Below are 23,749 nucleotides of genomic sequence, written 5' to 3' on the forward strand. Positions count from 1 at the left end.
GGCTAGCAATAATCAGTGTTCTCTGGTAGGGATGGCTCCCCATCGCTCCCCCCCCCCCCCCCCCCCATGAGCATAATTGCTTCGCAGGAGGGATTCCCCCCAACAACCTGTGGTTGCAGAAAAGAAAATGGACTCCTCTATGGCCAGCTTTACTCTCCCAACCAAATGTGTAGCAGCCAAAATGTGCAGATTTGTTTTCCCCACAGACCATAGATGGGGATACACCCCTTTCTTTAAAGAGGCACTCCACTTTTGTTGAAAAAAATCTACTCCTAGGTGATCAACGTACCTTACAAGGATTTTAACAAACTTTGCCCTGGGTCACATTGTTGCGTTTTGACATGTCAAATTGCCGGCAATGGCACCGTCCTAATCGGTGTGAGGCATTTGCAGCACTGCACCGATTTCAAAAAGTAGTTTCTGTACTACTTTTTGCGATTTCAGGGGAGCAATTTCCATTGACATCTGTGCAGAAACCCGCACAGATGTCTGTGGCATCGCCACCAAAATCGGGACTGACATACGGTAGTGAAATCACACAAGTTCAGCTGAACTTGCACAGTTTTATTCCCGCAGCTCAGTGTGGACCTGGGCTTCAGTGCAGGTTCTTTCCTATTTCTCCTCTGAAGAATAAGCAGCTTGTTGTTTTGCAGAGTGGATTTGAATGGGAGTGACTTTTCATTATTAATCAGCTAATGCATATTTCTGTATCAAATGAGTATTGTCTGTATCCCTCTAGAAACAGGAGTTTCTAGAGGGATACAGTTTGGGAGTAGGTTACGGAAACTGAAATTTTTGTTGTGGGGCGCCTAAAATCTGACCTGTAACTTAGTGCAGACTTCTGGGAAAGTCAGTGAGCCAATCACACAAGCAGGAAATTACATTTCTTGGGAAGTTCTGTACACCAACTGTGTACAGAATGCCTCCAGGTGGCCATATTGCATTGAATTTTACATAAAATGTCAGCACTGCACATTGAAAAGGAAATATAAAAAAGGATAACGTTAAAGTGATTGTAAACTATCACTTTGTAAAACAACCTATTCAGCTTAAAATAGAAATTAAAGGCAAAACATTTGTGTAAAGATATAAATATATATAATATATAATTATTTTTTATTTTTATTTTTTATATCCCCCCCCCCCCATTTCTAAATGGTCACATTCCTTCTGTTCTCGGCTGCGGAAGAGCTGTGGGAGGAGAAACGGGAGTGTAAGGTGGGTGTTAGGACAAGTCTAATCAGTGGAGAGCTGGCTGAGTTCTCAGCACAGCTAAGAGAACTGACCATGCAATGTTCTCCTTGCTTAGTGTGGTCAGTTTGTAATGGGAAAGCAGAGGGACTGGCAGGAACATTTTACACAAAAAAAGCAATGCAAAGAAAACGGTACTTTAAACTTTCCCATACAAATACATGGTACAGCAGACACTTATCAGGAACATGAAATGTTGGGGGTAACAAATACTTTAAATTACAATATGGCTTGTGTAGCAATTGCATATGTAAAGCCTTGATTTTCATATTTTATCTCATCTTTTATTTAATTAGGTAATCTATTGTTTTGAGCCTTAAAATTGGGTTTTTAGTGTATTTTTACAGTAAGGCTGGTAATGTGTGTTATTTTTTTTCTTTTTTTTTCTTTAAATGTATATAATTTTTTTTTTTTTTCTGAGAAATTTAGAAAAGTCTTAGCATTTTGCCTGTGCAAGAAAAATGATGTTATACAGGTGCTATGTATAGGTTTGTGTGTGTATAATATTTACATGAATGGGACAGGGAACTTGTTGGGATCCTTACAAATGGTTTACTTTATAAAGCAGGCTCCTTTTCTGGCCATCAGGAAAATCCTGCAGTTTCTCAGCTTGTTGTAGTTTTGTTTTTGTTATGGCTCCTCGGAAAGCAAATTCATGTTTGGAGGGAATGCGATTGATTAGTCTACAAAGGAGACACATGAAATGGTGTTTAGAATGCGTTTTGTGATCCTTGCCCAGCTGCATTTCCATACCCTTCTGGTCACATGACAAGTGGGAACATTTTCTTTCCATCATGTGTCTTAAGGTATTATACTCAAAAAGTGTTCAAAAGCATAAAGGCACTCCCAGTAAACATCCTTGTAGGCATGAATAGGGGTTTCACTGCAGGAGAAGCCATCAGCTTTGATTTGGTCCCAGAGAGGAAAAACGCCACACTTGCTTCAAATATGTCTGTTACTGATATAGGAAATTGACCTCTTACTAGCCACCATTCTGCTGTTTATTGTCTGCAAAAAGGATTTTCCTCTCAAGGATTTCCTGACAAATCTAAAGATACTGGAACAATCAAAGGATCGTTTTTGTTTTCGCGGATGACCAGTGAGACCGAAGTTAAAATCTATTGTTAAAATAGTCTCTGAAATTCTATTTTCAGTGGAACATATTCATTTTGGTATCTGATTATCTGCCATGACTTCAGCGGCTATCAAAGGGGGAAAAAAGCTTTAAATTCCATGAAATCTGTATGCGTCAATCAATTTAATGTCCCATCATAGATTTCATTCAGTGGGGCTAAATGGCTGCCCCTGGGCACAGTAATTTCCCCTGAGAAATGCAGTAAGTGCCCAACATGCAAGCGATGGAAGTGAAAGAATAGCCAGCATTTTTAATAGATGAAATGTCTGTATTGTAGACTTCTGCAAATGTTGGCAGAGATTGAGTTTTTAAAAAAAAATCCCTTTTTTAAATGGATTTAAACTTTTACAGCCAAATTGGGATAGCCTCTACTTTTTATGTTGCCTGTTTTTATTTACATTTTCACATAGAATAACAGTATTTCTAAATGATTGCTTACTATTTTACTTCTACCTAGATTTCCTCTTCTATGTACTGTTGAAGAGTTTTTTTTAGCTTCATGCATTCGGATAAAAAAAAAAAACCTGTGTGCAGCAGCCCCCCTAACACTTACCTGAGGTCCCTCTCTGTCCAGCGATGTCTGAGTTTCTCAGATGTCAGAGATTTTTCCTTCCTGATTGGCTGAGATGCAACAGTGGCACCGAGCGGAGGGTCCGGACTGCTCTGTAAACCCAATGAAACAGAGCAGGTAAGTATAAAATGTTCATTTTTTATAGGGAAGAAAACAACCCTTTACAATCACTTGGGACTGGGGAGTTGTTTACCATGATTAACCCTGTCTGTACTGTGCTGGAGGATATCATTATTTGTAAACTAGAGTTACATACGGTCTGTCCTTGCAAAAGGTTAAAATCTAAAGGCTTTGGTGGTACATGGTTTGTCAATGCACCTTTAAAAAAAAAAAAAAAAACACAACCCTGTCCCACAGTTTGACCCATAATTACACATGGGAAGCTATTCTGAACAATTTCACACTGCACATTCCTATCAATCTCCTCCAAAGAAACTAGAAGGGTACAATTTAAAAAAAAGAAAAGAAGATTTTTAAACATGCAGTGTGAAATAAATATATATATATATATATTTTTTTATATGCGTGTGTTGGTTTCTCAAATTTTAAATGCAAAAGTGAGAATACATTTTAATTCTATTCTATCTCCTACCTAGTTATCTCTTACAGAGTATTGTGCTTCATGTAAAAGCACCTCATCAATATTAACCATTTACCACATTAAAATGTTGGCAGACGTGACACTTTTTATATAAGGGGACCATTGTTCTTTGTAAACCTACTTTTTTTTTTTTTTTTTTTCCTTCTTTAGAATAAGAATGACAAAGTCTTGCAACTGCAACTGATCATCCCTTTTATCTACACCTTTTCATAGAAATATGGTGAAAACATCTCGGTATACTGTACAATAAAGGAAGCCTGTATTAAGAAATGGGTAGGCTATCATTCCTAAAATGCTAGTTGCCATTCCCCCGACACACACACACACACACACACACACACACACTAAAATGCACATGTTGGGTCTGAAGATTAAGGGGTTATTAAATCGTTTTTGTGTTTAGGCAGCAGCCAATTCCTTCTCTAGATGATTGACAGAGGCGACAAATGTACGCACTTCCCAGCCATGTTTTGCAAAAGGGGTGTGTCTACTCCCGACTGTGCTCTTGATCTCCCTCTCGGTTGATGAACTGAGTGCCACATATTGGTCTGTGGGGGCGTGGATTACAGTGGGGAGGGTATCGCGTCATGATCCAGCCCACAGACGATGAGAAATGCATTCTCAGTCGCAGACTTCAGAGACATTGGGGGGGAAGGCAGGAGCTGATTTTAAGTTAAACACCATGTGAATATTTTATTTGGATCATATTTAATAGCTAAGCAGCAAGATTTTGCTTCACCTAGATTTAGATAATGCAGTAATGATTCCCAGTTCACCATGGGTTAGCCAAAGAGAAAGTGAAGTAGTAACTGACTACTGTTTTGTCTTGCTTTGTTAGACTTAAACCTCAGAAGGAATCATCCAAGTGGAGACAAGTCGCTGCTCTGATTCTGTGTGTGTAGAATTCAGCCTGCACTATTGAGCTCTGTAAATGAACTAATTCCAGCACAAATATATACAAAACCATGTAAATGTAAAAAGTGATAAAACTATGTTTTATCTCCAATTTAGAGCTTTGTGCAGTCCATAAAGACCTCTTCCCTTGATTCATGTAAAGTACATGTAAAACTCGGCACAGACTTATTGGTTTTTATACAGTAGATGCTAAATACATTTATTATCCAGAACATTCAGTGCATTTAATGAGACCTAGCAGTTAAGCAGGCTCTCTTTATGGAGAGATCTGGGGACTATTAGATCTCATATTCCTCCTCTGTCTTCCAAAGCAACCCATCAAACCAACATCCGATTTGATTAGCTGCTGTACAAAACAAATTGTAAATCAACAAAAACTGAAACCAGAAGTCACAAAATCCTCATCCCTTCCGGTTTCAGATGTAAAAAAAGTGTATCTTCATGGTCCATCTGATGCAAGCAGGTGCAGATGCAACCAGGTGCATTGGTCCCGGGCTTCCTGGTGGGACAGGAGAGCCTAGGAAAGGTGGTGGTAGGAGGGGGGGGTCCCCCCTTCTGTGACCCCCAAAAGTAACTGGCCAGCTGTATAGTTGCTTGGATAAATTTTCACCCCTGTCTGCAAAGAATATACCTGGACCATGGTAGCAGCTGAAAAAAAGGGGTGGGGGTTGTAAAAAGGAATAAGTTTAAGGGCTTAAAAGGGGAGTGGATAATGTTTTTTTTTTTTGTTTTGTTTTGTTTTGCCTTTTCTGTGCTGTACATTTTTACAGTTTTTTATCTAGTTTTCCTTCTTTCTTTTTGATATTTTCTTGTTTAAAAAAGTTTGCGGATGCATGGTACAGAAAGTTTGACATTTTAAATGCCCTGAAGTTATTAAAGATGCAACTTTCGGGATGTTTTGGATCCCTTCTTCAGGCTCCATGGTGAAAATTCTTTACTGAGAAGTTTTCAACTGGCGGTGTTTGTATTTCTAACTTGCCTGAATATGACATTTCAATGTTTTCTTGCAGTGTAAAGGTTGCCATGGACATGATTTGTCAGTGCTGACTTCAGCAAACTTATAGTATAATGGGTTTACTTAAGCACTGAAAAAGATAAAGCTTTCTGCACAGTAAAACAACCTCAAGAACCTCCATTTGTGTACATTAGTAATTTATATCCAGCAACTGAGGAAAATGTGGAAACCCAGTAACGACACAGGAGCTCGCTAGGCTATTGTGTGACCTGCTTCAGTCAGAAGTTGGGAAATGTTGCAAATAGTCATGTCAACTTATTTAATACATTTCCTTACTATATGTTTTGTTACTAAAGTTGAATGATGAGAAATTTTTTTTTTTCATTTTGTATAGAGCGGGGGGGGGGTATAACTCCTGTCAAATATTTATTTATTTACCATCTATGTTCCATTGCGGAGATTTTCCTTCACTTCCTGTCCCATAGCCAAACAGGAAGTGAGTGGAAATCCCTCCAAATTAAGGGTATTCCCTGGGGACCCCCAGGTCCCCATGGGAAAGTTTTCACTCTATTACTTTTATGGAGACAACCCACCAATTTGGGTTTTCTTTTCCTTTCAATGATAATGGTTAATCGGGACAAATGGAGCATGTGATTTTACTTAACAGGGGCACAGACGGCAATAAAAACTGATGGTCGTTCTAATCCCTCTTCACTGTCCAAAACTCCCCAAAAAATGTTTTTGTCTTTAGTTCCACTTTAAGGCTGTTACTTGGCCAAGGCAAGAGACATTGAACTAAACGGACCTCGCAATACTTTTTTTTTTTTTTTTTTTGGAACACACATAGGTTTAAGTTTAGCCCATGGAAAATATCGGACTCTTGTGTCCATTGTAAACTACGTGAATGGAGGAACCTTACCTCATGCTATTGTATTCAGACTGCCACAGCTTCTGAAGCTTTCTGAATACCTGAACAGTGTCTGCATCTGATTGGATGCAGTCACTGTTTTAGCTGTAGACCCTGAAAGTTCAGTTGACAATTTCCTGCCCAGCTTCTTAGATTTTTTTTTTTTTTTCAATGGAAGTCTGATGAGCCAGATGGTATCCATGACCCCAAATTTTGGCTGGCTCAGCAGGAATTGGCTGTCATTCAAGCTGTGTATGGCCAGCTTTAAAGGTTCTCTTGTATTCTGACATTATGCTACTTTTTGTGATACAGCGTTTTCAGGGTTGGGGCTTGTTCAAATGGACACTCAGCCCTGTGTAGCATAAAGAGTTGTGTGGAAATGGCACACTTCTTGTCTCTTTATGTATGTGCTTTTTTGGCATTATTGTCTCCCAGGCTGGACTTCAGATATGTCTACCTTCATCTCTGTTCCATGGTGGGTTGGTGGGACTAGTAGTTTACACAATAAAGAGAGACGTTTATTCAAATGACAGGAATGCTACATTTCTGTCAAGATCAACAGGCAGTTTTTGTAAATGCTGAGAATGTTCTTCTGAAAAAGAAACTAATAGAGGCATCACTTTGATGAACTAGTAAGCTCTAATGTACTACATGTTTTGTTTTGGATTTAGATGTGCTTGCATCCATGTGTTGAGTGTTCATGAAAATATTGAAAGGTAGAGAGCTGCATGAAAGGACAGCATGGAGATGAGTGTAAATAACACATCACACTTCCCCTTTTCTGAGAGATTTCCTGAAGCTCTCTTTTAACTATTGATTTCAGGTACGGATGCCCCTAAAAGCTGGCAATCTGTGTAGTAGACATCGCTACTTCAGTGATCTCCACTTGCTTCCCAGGATGTCAGTCACTTGACAATTGTGCCATTCAGAGAACACTTTGTTTTCTTAATGAATGCATCGCTTTCTCGGATTGGACAAGGTGGGGAGTGTGATGTCACTGCCCTGCCTCTCCACCTCCCTCCAATTAGAGACTGCTTTGCAGAAATTAAAAGGTAAGCAGACAAGGCAGTGAATGAGTTTAGGGATGGACACAGTATAATTGCATTCAGGGCCTGCTGCTAATGCCATTCTGTAAGGAAGAAAGACTTTTATATATTACCAGGCAACCTGCGACAGCCATAGAAAAGACTCAAAGTTTAAAGAACCTTTACTCTCTTATAGAGTTGACCATTTCTGAACCTGTCCTTTTTTCAAAATGTTAATTCGATGGTCGCTATATTTTTCTGATGTTCTGACCTAGAACAAGTATTCAGACTTTGAGTTCTGACTTTCTGATCTGCTTGTTTGTTGCAGGTCAGCGACTCAGAAAGAATTAAAGGAAGAATCAGTTGGGCAAATGGCATTGGGGACGGCGGTCAGCAAAGGAATCCCCTGGATTGTCTGGAAGTGCGACTTTAAGGTATAAGTAATTCATTTTTAAGTACATTGGCTCCTTGTCTCAAGGATTCACTGAGCCCTGCTTTAAGTTTAACCTGTTGGGAACCTCCTCCAATATTTACTACTGAGGCTTTGAAATGTATTGTTTTAATTTTAAGCTGTCCGGGTCATTTTAGTTGATTTGACAATTTTTCAGAACCAATTGATTGTAAAAAGTTTTTTTTTTTTATTCACCGTTCCACATAAATTATATGCGCGTACATCCAGTATTTAGCTCTTCTGATGTACTTGTGATTTTTTTATTTTTTTGCCCATCACACAGCAATTGGAAAAATAGGAATAGGATCTTCTCTGATCAGCTTTGCTCTCTCCATAAATAGAAAAGGTAACTAAACTGTCCATTCTTTAATCAGATCTTTTGCATCATGGATGCCAGTCTTCAATAGGCTATAGAGGTAGATTGTTTTCCCAAAGGCCCATTCCAACTATGCTACATGCATTGATGTGGTGCCATTCATTCTAAATAGCACAGCACACCCTGCCAATGGACAATGTGTACTGCCAGAAATGCCGCAAGCTACATGTTTGGTGTGTTGGCAGCCCATTTGTTTTCCCTTAAGGGTGGATTCACACTGGCCTGCTGCTTTTTTGCTAAAGTGAAGCTAACCTACAGTTTTCAAGCAGTTTAAAGTGGTTGTGAACCCTTACAGACCACTTTTTACTACAGGTAAGCCTATAAAATGAGGCTTTCCTGTAGCTACCCCAGATATCTCCTAAACCTACACGGTTTAGGAGATATCCCCTGTATCAGCATGTGCTGACGTCATTGGCACATGCGCACTAAAGCAATGGGCATTGCTCCAGCTAGTGGTCCATTACCAGCGGCTCCCGCATGCATGCGTGGGAGTGACGTCCTCACAGCTCCAGCCAATCACAGTGCCGGAGCCCGCGATACTCTGAAGTTACTCCGGGAGCAATGTTGCTGGCTGGAGTGGTGTACGGGGGCTTCGATCTAAGGTAAGTATTTCATAATGAGCTAGCATGCTATGCATACTACTAGCTCATTATGCCTTTGTCTTGCAGGTTTTTTTTCCTTCTTTGTATTGTGGGTTTACAACCACTTTAACTTTGCTTTCCCATAGACTTGTATGAGGTCCTGCCAGGGTGGATTTGATTTAAATCAAGTCCATTTAAATCACAATATGAATCCTAATTGAAATCACTAGTAAAAAGGCCTGATTTAAATCATAATTCTGAAAGAGCAACTGTCATCTCTGTCCTGCAGCAGCTCCTCCTCTGACCCGCTGTTGCCTCACAACAGTTGCATTCGCTTTAATGGGAGGGCTGGTGACATGGCAGTGACACAACGTGAGGAATGCGGTGTCAGCAGGTGAGTGGATGCCCTTTACCAGGCACTGAAATGACAGGTGCTCTTTAAATATAAGGACTTATTCTTGCTGGTAGTTAGAATCTTTTAATATTTGCAAACAAAATGAAGGTTTCAGGTTTGGGAATATTTACTAACCTGACAGCTTATTATTCTAAACTGGGTCTATTTTACGACCTGTTGCCATTTTGCTCCTCAAGGGAGGAATAAAGCAGTTCAAGCTATGATCACAATGTTTATAAGCTGCTTAACCGCATAAGGACCGAGCCTCTTTCTGAGATTTGGTGTTTTACACGTTATAAACAGTTTTTTTTTGCTGGAAAATTGCTTGTAACACCCAAACATTATTTATATATAATAATTTTTTTTTCTAACACCCTAGAGCATAAAATGACGGTCGTCGCAATGCTTTTTACTTTCACACCGTATTTGTGCAGCGGTCTTACAAGCGCACTTTATTTTTGGAAAAAATACACCTTTTTTGCTTTAAAAAATAAGACAACCGTAAAGTTAGCCCAATTTCTTTTTATATTGTGAGAGATAATGTTGCGCCAAGTGAATTGATACCCAACAAGTCACGCTTCAAAATTGAGCCCGCTTGTGGAATGGCGACAAACTTTTACCCTTAAAATTCTCCATAGGTGAGGTTTAAAAAATCTATAGGTTGTATGTTTTGAGTTAGAAGAACAGTGATACCTCACATGTGTGGTTTGAACACCGTTTTCATATGCGGGTGTCACTTTTATTCCTATTACAAGGAACGTAAACATCCCTTTTAGTCGAAAAAAAGCATGACCGGACCTCTTAAATATGATATCTGGGTCAAAAAGACCTCAGATCTCATAAAGTGATCTTGCGGCGAATCCACTGCTGCAACCGGACTGCTCACTGAAGAAGAGGAAACCGGGGTTATAGTAGCTAGCTGCTACCATAACAATTATATCTCTCTTCGAAGTGCCGACGTATATTGTCGTGAGTCGGTCTGGAAGTGGTTAAAAAGTTTCACTTTAATTTTTACTGCTTGCCTTTCTCCTTAGAGCCTGGTACAGATGCATTTTTCTCCAAAAAATCCAAGTTTGTAGTGTACATAGATTTTCAAAACAACGGGATAAAGGAATATTTCTGAACTTTGTTTAATCTCATGGTTACTGTGAAGTTTACAGAGCTTGCATTCATGGAATGATTTTATCAAAAATTGAAATATTGCAGCCTCATGCTACATAACTAAGCTCCATTTCATGCTGAATAAACTAAAACTTTTAGATGGCTTTTTATTCCAAAAACATTTTATGAAAATTTTTATAATTAAAAAGATCCGATTTAAATCAAATAAAAACAGTTTTTTTGATAAATCATCGATTTTTATCCACCCTGGTTCCTGCGGTTTGGGCAGTTTCAGAAAGCACACCAAAACTCCTGCATGCTGTCATTATAGAAGTCTATAGGAAAGTGCAGCTAATCTGCAGGAAAACCTTGGGTTAGCTGCGCTTTGGGACTGCATCAGGGTAGTGTGAAGCCGCCCCAAAAGGGTACCATCACCTTTTGGGGGGGGAAATATATAGATAATAAAAAATGAATATGGTATATACAAATGCTATACAAGACTTGTATTTTTAATGTTTTTAAAATTCACCTTTCCTTAAAACCCATCACTAATGTTCTGTACAAAAAGTCAATGCAATATGGCAACCTGGAGGGGCTCTGTACACAACTGGTGTACAGAGCACCCCCAGAAATGTTCTATCATACGAGTCAGGTTTTGGGCATCCGCTGCAACAGAAATCATTTTTCTTTAAATCCTCACCACTTCTAAATTAATCCCTTCTAATGCAGACACTGCAAATGTTCTCACCAGAACACTCAAGTGCAGCAGCCAAGTAAAACCTGGTAACCGGCAAGTGTGAAAGGGGGCATCTACACTGATAATCGGGGCACTGATTCCTGATCAAAAAGCACTTTTTTTTTTCTTTTTTTTTTACATTTTTATGTTTGATATCTATTTTCTAGGCACAACATCATCTTTTATATTTTACCAACAATTGCAGCAGCTGCCATGTTATTCCTCGGGGCATCTGCTTTCAGAAAAAATAATGTGTGCTGTTTGAGGATTCTAAGTGATTTTCTACCAAAAAAAATGCTGATTTTAACATGCACCGTATTTATTGGGATATAACACGCACCACAAGTTTAGGAGGGAATTTTAAGGAAAAAAACTTTTAGGAGTGAAGGTTAAGGAAAAAAAACTTAAATTTAAATGCCCATTAATGCAGCCTTATCAGTGTCCATCACTGCACCCTTGCCGGTGTCATTTGCAGCTTTGTCATGCAGCCTTGTCCATCATTGCACCCTTATCGGTGTCATTTGCACCTTTGTCCTGTAGCCTTGTCAGTTTCATTTTCAGCTTTGCCTTTTAAATATGGCGCCGCCGAGATACAGAGCCGAATGTCCTGTGTATCTCGGCAGCTTTCGGCCGCCAAAAATGGCCAAAGGCAGATGAAAGGCACAGAGAAGGGCCGAAGGCGGCTGAAAGCCGCCCACAGGCTCACAATCGGTGGGGGATTGGCGAATAACACACACCCACGATTTCCCCCTGATTTCAAGGGGGGAAAAAAGTGTGTGTTTATACGCCGATAAATACGATATGTGAAAAACTTCACATTTTGCTTCAGACGGTGAGTTAATGTAACACACCTTTACTTGCATACCGCATAATACGCACCAGTGTAGTGCATTGGTGTGCGTGGGCCCTTCAATGACTTTTGTGATGTTACCAAAAATGACTGTATTTATACCTTTCTTATTTATGGCCATATTCATCACCATTGCTTATATTTCTTTCAATGGCCAGCTAAAATCCATTCTGGGAAGGGACTGTGTGCAGTCATCTACTCTCTTCTTATGAATGGAAAGTTCAGTATATTTTTCTCTGGTAATGGGGGAAAGAAACCTTCATTTTCCTAGTCTTGGCTTGTCATAGTTCATAGTTGGAACTGGAAATGTAAACAAGCATTTGCTTCCAAAACTAAGCTGAAAGTCGAGTAGCTACAGAGCCACTGGACAAGTTAGAGGTTCCTACAGGAATCGCTGATCTTTGTGTAAATTGCTACTGAACCAACCAAACACACATCAAATATTAGCGACAGCCTCATTTCTTAGATTGTTGGCGGGTGTTCACTTTGGAATAATATAATATGTGAGCTTGCAATTATTTTAAATAGCTGTGTTATTAGAATTGTGTGGGGTGTTATTTTTTTTTTTTTTTTTTTGCATTTAGCTTAACATAATACTACAATGTATTAAGCTTCTTTTGTATGTTAGTAGCCAGTCATTTGTAGATGCATTGTATTTAGATGGTTTGTTTGGCATAATGTTTTTATCATTGTTGAAGGTTGTAAACTTAAATTGCTGTTTTTAATTTTCCCATGTAACTCCGGATTTCTGTTAGATATGATCTTTTGACCTGGGACTCCAGCTTGTAGGGATCATTTTAAAATCCAGTCAACCTAAAATAGTTCATAGGTTTGCCAGATGTTACATGTATATTTTGTAATCTTACATGAACCAAAGGATTTGAGATACAGTTGGACAAAAAAAATTTGGTTGGTAACCAAGTAAATTTCCTTAGGGCCGGTTCATACCAGTGCGCTTTTTTTTTTTTTTTTTGTTTTAACTTGATTGTTGTTTTACTATGGATTTCTGTGTAATGTGCATTTTCATGGAAGCGCGTTGAAGATGCAGCAAGCTGAATATATATATATTTTTTTTTGGACGCACAGGTGTGAACGGCCTGAACAAATAGACTCTAAGATGTAGACACCTCTAAAGAGTTAGGAGGCAGTAGTGCAGAATTGATCTGCCACATGCAGTTCTCACCCCCATGGCTGATATATATATCTCTATCACACACACACACACTTCTCTCCATCAGTGGCCAAGTATAGTGGTAGTCGTGGGACATTTTCCCACTCAGACCTACTTGTTAGATTAGTGACATGCCACACTTGCTCACTGTTGAGAATGAAGATCTGGCTTTTCCTTTGCTGTTGGGATAGTCAGATTGTTGCAGTGGTTTGAAGCAGGATCAGTGTCCTCTTTGCTCTGCATCAATTGTATCAGGTTGCCTCTGGGATGCACCTGCAGGCTTGCTCACAAACCGGGCTGTGTGTCTATTGACACACATAACGTGGCTCAGCCCTGCCCCTCCCCTCACAAGATTTGATTGACGGCAACAGAAGCCAATGTCTCCCACTGCCACCTCTATGAGAAGAGACGAGCAGGTGGACACAGCGTTGGATGGAGATCAAGCTTAGGTAAGTATGGGGTGATACAAATGCAAGGGACATTTTTACTGTAATGCAGGAAATGCATTAAGATAAAAAATGTTTAGGCTTTAGAACCACTTTAAAAAAGCAAGCCCTGAACAGCTGTAATTTGGGAAAGCAAGTGAATTAACATTCATACGTTTACTTCCCCACTCTGGAGTAAATCTTGACCTCTTGATAGTTGTGCATGCATTGATGTATCATTGCAAATTACAGTTCTTCATACATTGAGTTGTGGAGAACTGGCAGCTGTACTGTAGTCTAAGACTATAATCCAGATTGAAAGTAGTTTACACAAAGACTGGAGACTTTTCAGAAGGTCAAACAAAGCGGCAGTGCTGGTGCAGTAGCTGCAGGGTTCATGGAAACGACCTGGTTTCTTCTTACACAAGCAGTGCTCCATCAGCACCTAGAATGTCATTAACAAGCTGCATGATAGCTGCCCTTTTGTTTTGTTATTGGACCCTGCAACACTGTACAGGAAACATTTTGTTCTTGAATAAGTTGCCTAACTAACATTTATGGCTCCTGCTAGTGAAGGCAATGAATTGGCAGATTTTTGAAGCAGATGCATTCCTTGCCTGCAACTACAGGGAAATCTGTATATTCTGTAATTCTTCCCCTGTCCTGGGTCTATCATAGTAGCCGTAAAATTATTAGAAAAGTAAATTTACTATGAAGTAATTTTATTAATATTTAATATAAGGAAGCGGTCTAACTCAAGGGTCAACTTCCTTCAAATGCTGCAAACACACAAAAATGTGGGCAACCTTTCTGAATTTGATGTTTAACTGAGTAGATCTTTATGGTATTCATTTAGCCAACAGTGAGAAGGTGTTGTGTGTGTGTGTGTGTGTGTGTGTGTGTGTGTGTGTGTGTGTGTGTGTGTGTGTGTGTGTGTGTGTGTGTGTGTGTGTGTGTGTGTGTGTGTGTGTGTGTGTGTGTGTGTGTGTGTTTTTTTTTTTTTAGTGGAGAGGGGAGTGTGTGTATATACATATATACTAGAGCCATTTATCAGCTAAGAAAGGTCATTTTAGGCCCTCTCAGCTGATAATTGACCCGTGTACGACTCTGCTGTTCAGGACCAAAAAAATATTACCTCATGTAACTATCAGGATGAAAAAAATTATGTAAGAATGACCTCATTGTGCCTGCGACTTCTGAGCAAAAGCGTCTGGTGGTACAATCTGCCCAGGTCAGCCAAAGACCACCCACTCTACATGCAGATTAAAACATTTGGCAAAACTACATAGTTTTTAAACACACATCTGGAAAGCATTGTATTCAGACATTTAGACCTTACAGTCTCTTGGTTAACAACTTAGGCTGCATTTACACCTGAGCGTTTCAAAGTCACACTTTTTTTTTTTTATGCGATTTTGTACAGATCACCATCATGTAAAAAGCAGAAAAATGCCTGTAATCTGCCCCAAAGAAGCTCATGTTCTTTTTTGAGTTTAAGGCATTTTTCAGGCGTTTTTGCTTCAAGTGACAAAACGCTCAGATGTGAACAGGTGCCATGGAAATGAATGGTATTTTGCTTGTTGGGCGTTTTTTTTAGGCTTTTTTGGGCGTTTTATGAACTGAAACCGCTCAGGTGTTAATGCAGCCTCCAAAGTGATTTGTAAACAATCACCTTGTAAAGCAACTCATTCAATTTAAAATAGAAATTAAATGAAAGGCAAAATATTTGTGTATAGATATAAACACATATATAAAAATAATAACCTTATCCCTTTTTCATAAGTGATCACATTCCCTCTGCTCTCAGCTGCATAAGAGCTGGGGAGAGGAGGAGCAGCAGCACACTGAGCTTCACAGTGAATGGCTGTGCGTGGGGGGGGAGGGGGGGGAAGTTTAATTGGAAAACAAGTGGACTAGCAGGACCATACAAAGAGAAAAGGATATCTTCTCATACAAGTACATGGTACAGCAGGCACATATCAGGAATATGTAGTGTAGGGGTAACAAACGCTTTAAGTCCTGGGGGCTTTTTTATCCCTATAACACCCATTTGAGTGCAGAACATTTAAAAAAAAAAAATTCTTCAATGCCTTGGTTCTGAACATTTGGGGGGAATAAGAAAAAGTAGATTTTGAGTGTACAGACTCAATGGGACGTATAATCATTATAAGTATCAAGTACAATGTAAGATGGGGGGGGGGGGGGGAAGCTTATAAACAGATTTTGTATAACTACAATATATAAGATGAAAAAATCCATAAAAGTTAAACTTGGCTGATAACTAGATTATATAACCAGTCTTTAACAAGTGACATGTCTTCCTCTCTGAGAGGCATATATCAACTCATAATGTTGTCCGTGTCTGGTTTAACATTTCATAGCATTATGTTTGCCATTTTCCAATGATTTACATAATCCCTAGACATCCATGGATGTTTCATGAACAACGTTCGCTTCTTCAGGAGGACATTGCGAGAAAATGTAATATTACATGCTTGGAATCTACTGAATTTAAAGAGGACAGTACTTAAAAGAGAAGAATCTGATTTTTTTTTTCATTCTTTTTAGAATTATACTTATCTAGGTGGATACAGCATCGGTCCCCCCGCCGGCTCGAAGGCTGACAACTGAGCAATCAAACACAGCTCATCACTCGGTTCTCAGAGCTGACTGTCAGCCACCGCTGTCTGCTCTGTCCCCTAGCCCGGTGTCTGCTGAAAACAGGTCACAGGAGTGCAGAACTAACTGAACTCCTGTGATCCACAGGAGAAGTACAGCCAAACGAGTTTTTGTTGTACTTCTCCTTTTTAACTCCTTCCCAACCAGCCGGCTCAGTCGTACTGCCTTTTGACCACTAGGGTGTGGCGCCGCCGTGTTGGGGCCAGTACGGGCGTGATGACTGCCGCCACCCGGTATTGCTCATGGCAGAACGAGAACCGGGATCTGTGTGTAAACACAGATCCCGGTTCTCTCAGTGTAGAGGAGACAGATCGTGTGTTCATACCAAGTATGAACACCAATCTCTCTTCTCCCCTAGTCAGTCTCCCCCCCCCCCCCCTCTCACAGTTAGAACACATACTATGGAACACTGTTAACCCCTTGATCGCCACCTAGTGTTAACTCCTTCCCTGTCAGTGACATTTATACAGTAATCAGTGCATTTTTATAGCACTGATTGTTGTATAATTGTCAATGGTCCCACAAATGTGTCACGTGTCCTATTTGTCCACCGCAATATCGCAGTCCCGATTAAAAATTGCAGATCGCCGCCAATATAATAAATAAAATTAAAAATGCCATAAATCTATTCCCTATTTTGTAGATGCTATAACTTTTGTGCAAACCAATCAATATATTACTATGTTGAAGAATACATATTGGCCTAAACTGAGGAAAAAAAGTTTGTTATTTAAATCTTGGGCTATTTATTATAGTAAAAAGTAAAAGATATTTGTTTCAAAATTGTCGCTCTTCTTTGGTTTATAGCGGGAAAAAAAAACCCAGAGGTGATCAAATACCACCAAAAGAAAGCTCTGTTTTGTGGTAAGAAAAAAGTTTGACAATTGCACGGTCGTGCGACGCTGTACCCAGTTAAAGCGACGCAGTACAGTATCACAAAAAATGGCCTAGTAATTGAGCAGCCAAATCTTTCGATGCTGAGGTGGTGAAGTAATTGTTTTCTTGTGAAGCCCTCAATCAATATTGAAATTGGTGTCTGAGGCAAACTTGGTCTCAACTGGAGTGCAGCAAGTCGGCCTTTAAATTTTCATTTTTTTTTGTGGGGGAAAAAAATGAAAGCTTAACCCCTTCCCACCCACGCTATAGTTGAAAGATGGCTACAGCGCGGGCCTTGATTGCAGGAAGGGTGACCATCTACGTTCTTCCTTGCTCAAGCCACCTGCCCCCCCCCCCCCCTCATGGGCTGTGCACTCTGTGAACAGCTAGTCAAGGAGATCCTAGATCGCAGTAAGGGGCCGATTCTGACCCCTCCCCCCAGCCAATGACAGCTAAACACATGATGTAAACAGCCAGTAATCGGCCATAAAAAACCCGATCAACGTTACTCTGACAGTAGCCGCTGGTCACTCACACAGACGGCCACCACCGCCTGATCTGTGCCTATCGGTGAAACCCATCAATGCCACCTATCAGTGCAGCCTAATCAGCACACGTCAAAGAAGGAGAAAAATTACTTGTTTGCAAAATTCTCTAACAAACTATGAAAATAGTTTTTTCAAAATCTTTTTTTTTTTTTTCTAAAAAATAAAACCCCCGGTAGTTAATGAAATACCATCAAAAGAAAGCTTTATTTGTGTGAAAAAAAATGACAAAAATGTAATTTGGGTACAGTGTTGCATGACCGCACACTTGTCATTCAAAGTGTGACAGTGCTGAAAAGTGAAAATAAGCCTTGGCAGGAAGGGGTTTAAGTGCCCAGTAGGCAAGTAGTTAACACTGATTGGTTGCTATGGGCAATAAATGGCACCAGTTGGGAGAGAACTTTTTTTTTTTTTTTTTTTTATGAATTCCTATGATTCTATCTTTCAGTTTTGTACTCTGCCCTAACCTATCATACATCATATTTCTTGGAGCTTTAATTGTAGTAGATTTGGATACATATATTTTTATTTTCTAGGTTTTAATAAAGCAATTATGGGAAGTTTGGAAACATTACAGGAAACCAATTATTTTTTATTTTCGAACGCAACTTTTACCTATTTGCTGCAACCACAGCTATGAACCTTACAATATGACTGTCAAAACCTGCTGATTAAAAGGATATGGCATAAGTGTGATTTTTATGTACCACAATGAAAAGTGAAGATTTGCATTTTACGTTACTTCCTGTTTTAACACTACATTGCCTGTCTTGGATTATTGATGTTAGCTGCGTGCTGGTTGTAGCTTTAAGTATTTAGGAGGCATTTAGTAGTCTTCTGCACTGCTGAAGTTGCAAAGTGACTGCTAAATGCTTTGTTGTACTGTACATTTAACATTCCCCAATCTGGAGCTGAAGGGGGCTTTAAGGGCTGCAGAAAAGCTGTATTCTAAAGCCTTGTACATGCGATCGGATTTTCGGCAGGGAATTGTGATGACAGACTGTTGGCCTAAAATCTGACCGTTGGTACGCTCCATCAGACAATTGTTCAACGTTGCACCAACAAATGTTGGATGGCAGGCTAGTAAATTTTCGACAGACAACGCTCTGTTGTCAGATTTTCCTATTGTCTGTACACAAATCTGTTGCACAAAAGTTGAAAGTACAAACACGAATGCTCAAAATCATTGCTCACCAAACACAACATTAGCAGAAGGGGTCCAAAGGGTGGTGCTCAAGGGCTGTAATTCCTCATAGTATGTCAATACGTGTGTGTTTGTTGGCTGACAATTGTGTACCATTTGTATGCAAAACAAGTTCCTGACACATGCCATTCGGATCAAAAGTCTGATGCTTTGTTGGCCAACAATCTGATCGTGTGTACCAGGCTATAATGTTGTGGGAATGCTTGTTGAATGTGACCTGCAGGCTAGCATAGACTGAAATGGTGGATTAGTTACTAGAGCCAGACTCTGCCCCCACATCACCCCCCCCCCCTTTATTACAAACTAAAAATAAAATAAAAAAATCTGCCACTAGATGGCTGAAATTAGGAATTCAAAGTACTCTCCAACATTAAAGTCCAACTTCAGAATGGGCTGACCCTGTACAGCAATGGTCAAATGCTTGTTTCTCTCTCTCTAGGGCAGGGGTCTCCAAACTGTGGCCGGGGGCCAGATGCGACCTTTATCTGGCCCTCCACTCACACAAATGTTGGGGAATTCTTTCTTCAACTGGTCACAGGCTGGCCCTTCTAAAGCCTGAAGGACTGTAAACTGGCTGAAAGTTTGGGGACCTCTGATCTAGGGGAGTATAAAAGCACTTTTACTTACCTGACCCTCTGCTCCCCCAGCAGGCAGTGCTCCCCCATGCTGCGGTGGAAGACTGTTTCTCACTGTCCTTAGGTCCAATGCAGTTCTGTGTTTGATGTCAGAGGACCTCAGACCAGTGCAGGAGAGAAGAGGATGCAGCAATTGGGCAAAACTAGCATGTAACCCTTGCATTTTGGGGGCAACCCCACTGCATTGGGGTATTTTTTACTTTTCCTGGAGTTCAGCTTTAAAACCATTTGCCATTGTTTCAAAAACAGTCAAATAGTTTCAGTTCCTAAGAGCAACACCTGAACTTTACTTTCCTTCATTTGTTATACTTTGTGCTCATTGGGTGGAAAGGGGAGGGTAAAAATCTGTTTCTGCTAGTTGGCACTGCATGCTTCACTAATCCCCATTAGGGATGTGACTTGGCGTTTCATGTTCCATTCCACTGCATCCACTGTGTACTACAAAAGATCGTTGAACTTTTGAAAATACATATTTTAAAAAGATAACTGCACTTCCACACCTCCTCGCCATTTGCAAGATCTTTTCTCCACAACTATCACAAGAATAGTAAACTTTTCATATTTCTCATAGTTGAGAAAACATTTTCTTAGTTGCTAAACTAACAATCTTGCATAATAATAAAAAAATTGTAACAATGAAAGGAAAAATTCAAAGGATAAATGTTAATAATGCATTAATGTAAAAAGAAATGTGTATAAGGGAAATGGGAGTCCTGTCACCAGTGGTATTCTGTATCTCAGCCTGGAGAGTTCTAATCATGCAGCCTTCCCTCTCAGAGATGAGATGATGTATTTTGTATTCTTTTTGTGACAGAAGTGTTGGGCTGTAAAGCCCCATAGAGGCTATCCGTTCTACCTGAGCTCCGTGCAGAACAGACATTGACATACAGTAACTGTCATGTACTATAGTCCTGACAGCAGCATTGTTGCATGAAAAAAAACAAAAGGGTTTGTAAAAGTGGATCTTCACTGCATCTGAGCACCACAAACGGAAAAAACAAAAACGCTATTTAATTCATTTATATTTAATGCTGAGAAATCACCTTGAAAAACCTCCCCCAGCATTTCTGGCTGTGGCCATCTTGAGTAAGGGCAAATTACTCATGTAGCGTTTACTTGCTGTAATCTATTTGCCCTTAGGCATGCAGGTAGGAGGGTGTACTTAACTGAGGATAGCCATCCTCCCCTCCTGAAGACTATTGGGATGTATGACATCATTTGCCTAGGCCTGAAAACCAGAAAGCAACTAAAGAAATGTAACAAACAAACAAAAGTTTAAAACGGTAAATATGATATATTTTCCTATCATCTACTTACTAATGCTAACAGCAGGAGGATTAAAAATAGTCCATGTTGACTGAGATGGTGACGTTCTGCTTTAAAGTGGAACTTCAACCATAACTTGATAAAAATAATGTTCTTTAGCAAAGAATTCCACATTAATAATTATGCTACCAAAATTAGCATGTGCTGTAATTTGTGTCCAGCATTGTTACTGCATCTTCTTTGCTGAAGACCAGAGACCCTGAACAGCAGTAAATATTTAGGCTCTCAGCAGATCTGCCGCTACGTATTTGCAGCAGGGCCTAAAAAAAGAGAGCAACTGAGCATGTGCAGAGGTGATACAGTGCATTACTGGATTTTAAAAAGTATAGACCCGTATCGTTAGTGTTTTACATAGCTATACCTGCAAAAGAGGCCAGCCTGGAGTCATCCAGCAGGACTTCGTGTTATGACTAAAACTCCATGTTGGTCTATGGGCAGGCCGATGTAAATGGCCACATGTTATTTTACATCTGCCTACCCAAAGACTGAAATTTGAAGTTCTCTTCAGATCCACCTGAAAAAATGACAGGCTGACTTGATTGACCCTCCAATGTGAAAGGACCCTAAAATACAGTACAAGTGAATAACCAAACACACATCTATGCCTGATAGGCAAGGCTGTACTGTAACAATTGTGTATGCACAGCTCACATTTTGCTGTGTAACATATGGGAAGTTTCTTCTCACTTCCTGTCCCAGGAATGCAGTAGGGAGTTAGTGGATGTTTCCTAAAGTGAGGAGAGTCGAGTTCTTAGACAGTTGTCCCTCGGAACAGGTTTCCCATTAGACTTCCTACGTTTTTGTGTGCTCCCATAGACTCCAATGGAAGGGGCGTTTTTTTTTTCTAAAAAGGGCCCTAAAGATGCTGCAATCATCTTGTAAAAAAAAAAAGCATTGAACAGTTGTGAAGAGTTAGGATTTAAAGTAGTCTATTTTCCATGCACTTTTGACATGTCAGGAAGGTGCGTTTTTAGTGCGGCAAAAGCGCACAGGTTTGCAGGGAGGAATCCTCCTGTCAGCATCCACTGCTGTAGATGATGTAGGGGAAGGGAAGTCCTTCCACCAGCCTCGGCAGAGGAACCAGAGCTTTGTGGTCATGTGACCAGATGGGAAAAACTTGAAAAAAGAAATGTGCAGTGCAATTTATGCTATAAATTTATGTATGATATTTAATGGGAAGACAGCATTTTAAAGTAGATTTTGTTCTGCCTTTCCTTCTACTTTTAAAAACCTATTTCAATCCCCCCTCCCCCCTTAAGCCTAATGATTGAGTCAAGTACAATAATTGATGAAGCCATCCCTTTGCTCTCTTCCCTCTCAGTATGTTTGTCAGCAATTTCCGGGCTGGAGTGGCTTCTACTAAGCATGGGATTTCAAGAGACTGAGATTCTAATGTATAAATTCAATAATTGCCATCTTTATCTCTGCCTGGATTTTTTTTAATAATTAGGCCTCATGCACACTTGCTGTGTGTTTATTTTTTTCTGCTGGTCTTGGGTAGGTTTTGTCTCCTTTCCTGCCTCTGTATGTTAGCCTATGTGTCCATGCACACACTGGTGTTTAAAGGCGGGAAGAAAAAAACCCACAACCAGTGCGTCCAGGACCAGCAGTGTTCTGGTGGAAAAAATGTGTGCGCCTTTTTAGGCACATATAGCGCTTCAGCGTTAATTCGTTTCATTGGCCAGAATAATATCTTATTCTGGCAATTGAAATGACTTGACTCCTAAATGCTCCTAAACGCATGTCAGACGTTTTTCCTGCTAAAACTCTGCTGCCAGGAGGCCTAAGAGAGTTAGAAAAACATCCTGTGTGCATGAGGCCTTAATTGGGAATAAAATAGACATGCTGGCTATATACTAGTAGACTTTGTAATGACCGGTCCTACATTCTCATCAGTACATTCAATGACGTGACAAATGCCGTATGAATGTTATTCAACAATGTTTACTTTTAACAGTCCATTTTGGAGTGAATGGACTTTCCTGAATAAAGAGCAGATTCTCTGTTAGAAATGTTCTGTAAGAAAATGTTTCCATCACTGTTTTTACAAGGAGAGAATTTGACCCCACTAAAGATTAGAAAATCAAACAAACTTCATTAACCACTTCAGTGCCGGGCCACTTCTGTAAAAATAGAATTTGTTTTTTTGGTAGAAAATTACTTAGAACCCCCGAATGTATATAGAATAAAATTATAGGTGTTCATTTTTTTTGTCACACAGTATTTGTGCAGTGGCTTTTCAAACAGTGTTTTTTCATTTTTTTTTGGAAAAAAAATACTTTCACAATTTTATTGCATGCAAACACAATAGAATACAGAAATATAAAAGCTGATGTCACGCAGAGTAAATAGATATCTGATATGTCACGCTTTAAAATTGCATCCGCCAGTGGGAATCGCCCAAAGTACGGTACATAAAATTCTCCATTGGCGACACTTTAAGCACCAGTTTAGAGATGCACAGAAGGTCTGGCACTAGAATTATTGCTCTCGCTCTGACATTTGTGACAATATCTTAATCGTGTGGCATGTTCACAGTGTACATATGCATTTGGATGTATGTATGCATTCACATTTGTGCATAAACATGGGGGGTTTGAGGCGCTTTGATTTTTTAAATTTTTTTAATCTTTTTTAATTTTTTGTTATATTAACTTTATTGCTATCTCAAGGGATGACAAACATCCCCTGTGACAGCATGGGATGTGACAGGTCCTCTCTCCTGGTCTCTAATGCAGAAAATTGGACAAACATCTGTCTGATCGGCTTCTTTTCTGGTCGTTAGTGGGCAGGTAAACAAAGAGCTGAAACTGTAAGTGTTAAAATACTCATTGCTTCCGGTGTCACCGAGAAGGATGAACAGCATCCATTCCTCTCTCTCTGTGTAGTGATGCCGTTGCCGTCGGTTGCATCGCCCCTGGGCTTGAATGACTTCAGCTGAACAGGAAATCGCCGACTGCAAACTTTGATACCAGGATGATGCCTGCAAGTACCTGCTCCCGGTATAATCACTTCAACCTAAGGGCATCCATGGACATC

At 39.9% G+C, this 23,749-nt stretch overlaps 1 protein-coding gene across 8 annotated transcripts in view; it reads left to right on the top strand.

Annotated features, from left to right (window-relative positions):
- Positions 1 to 23,749, top strand: part of ZNF516 (zinc finger protein 516) — a 147,970-nt gene that overhangs the window by 44,795 nt on the left and 79,426 nt on the right. For 3 of the 8 annotated variants that reach the window (XM_077492347.1, XM_077492346.1, XM_077492353.1), the window contains exon 2: positions 7,689 to 7,794. The exons of 2 other annotated variants lie outside the window; for them this stretch is intronic. The gene's annotated coding sequence lies outside the window, so the exon portion shown is untranslated. Of the gene's footprint in view, positions 1 to 3,708; positions 3,832 to 7,688; positions 7,795 to 23,749 lie in introns of all 8 variants that reach the window. 3 more of the 8 variants (XM_077492349.1, XM_077492348.1, XM_077492352.1) reach the window with 2 other exon arrangements.

Source organism: Lithobates pipiens, unplaced genomic scaffold, assembly GCF_037356315.1.
Source record: "Lithobates pipiens isolate NorthernLeopardFrog02 unplaced genomic scaffold, aLitPip1_a1.2 Scaffold_19, whole genome shotgun sequence".
In the NCBI taxonomy this organism is placed as follows: Eukaryota; Metazoa; Chordata; class Amphibia; order Anura; family Ranidae; genus Lithobates; species Lithobates pipiens.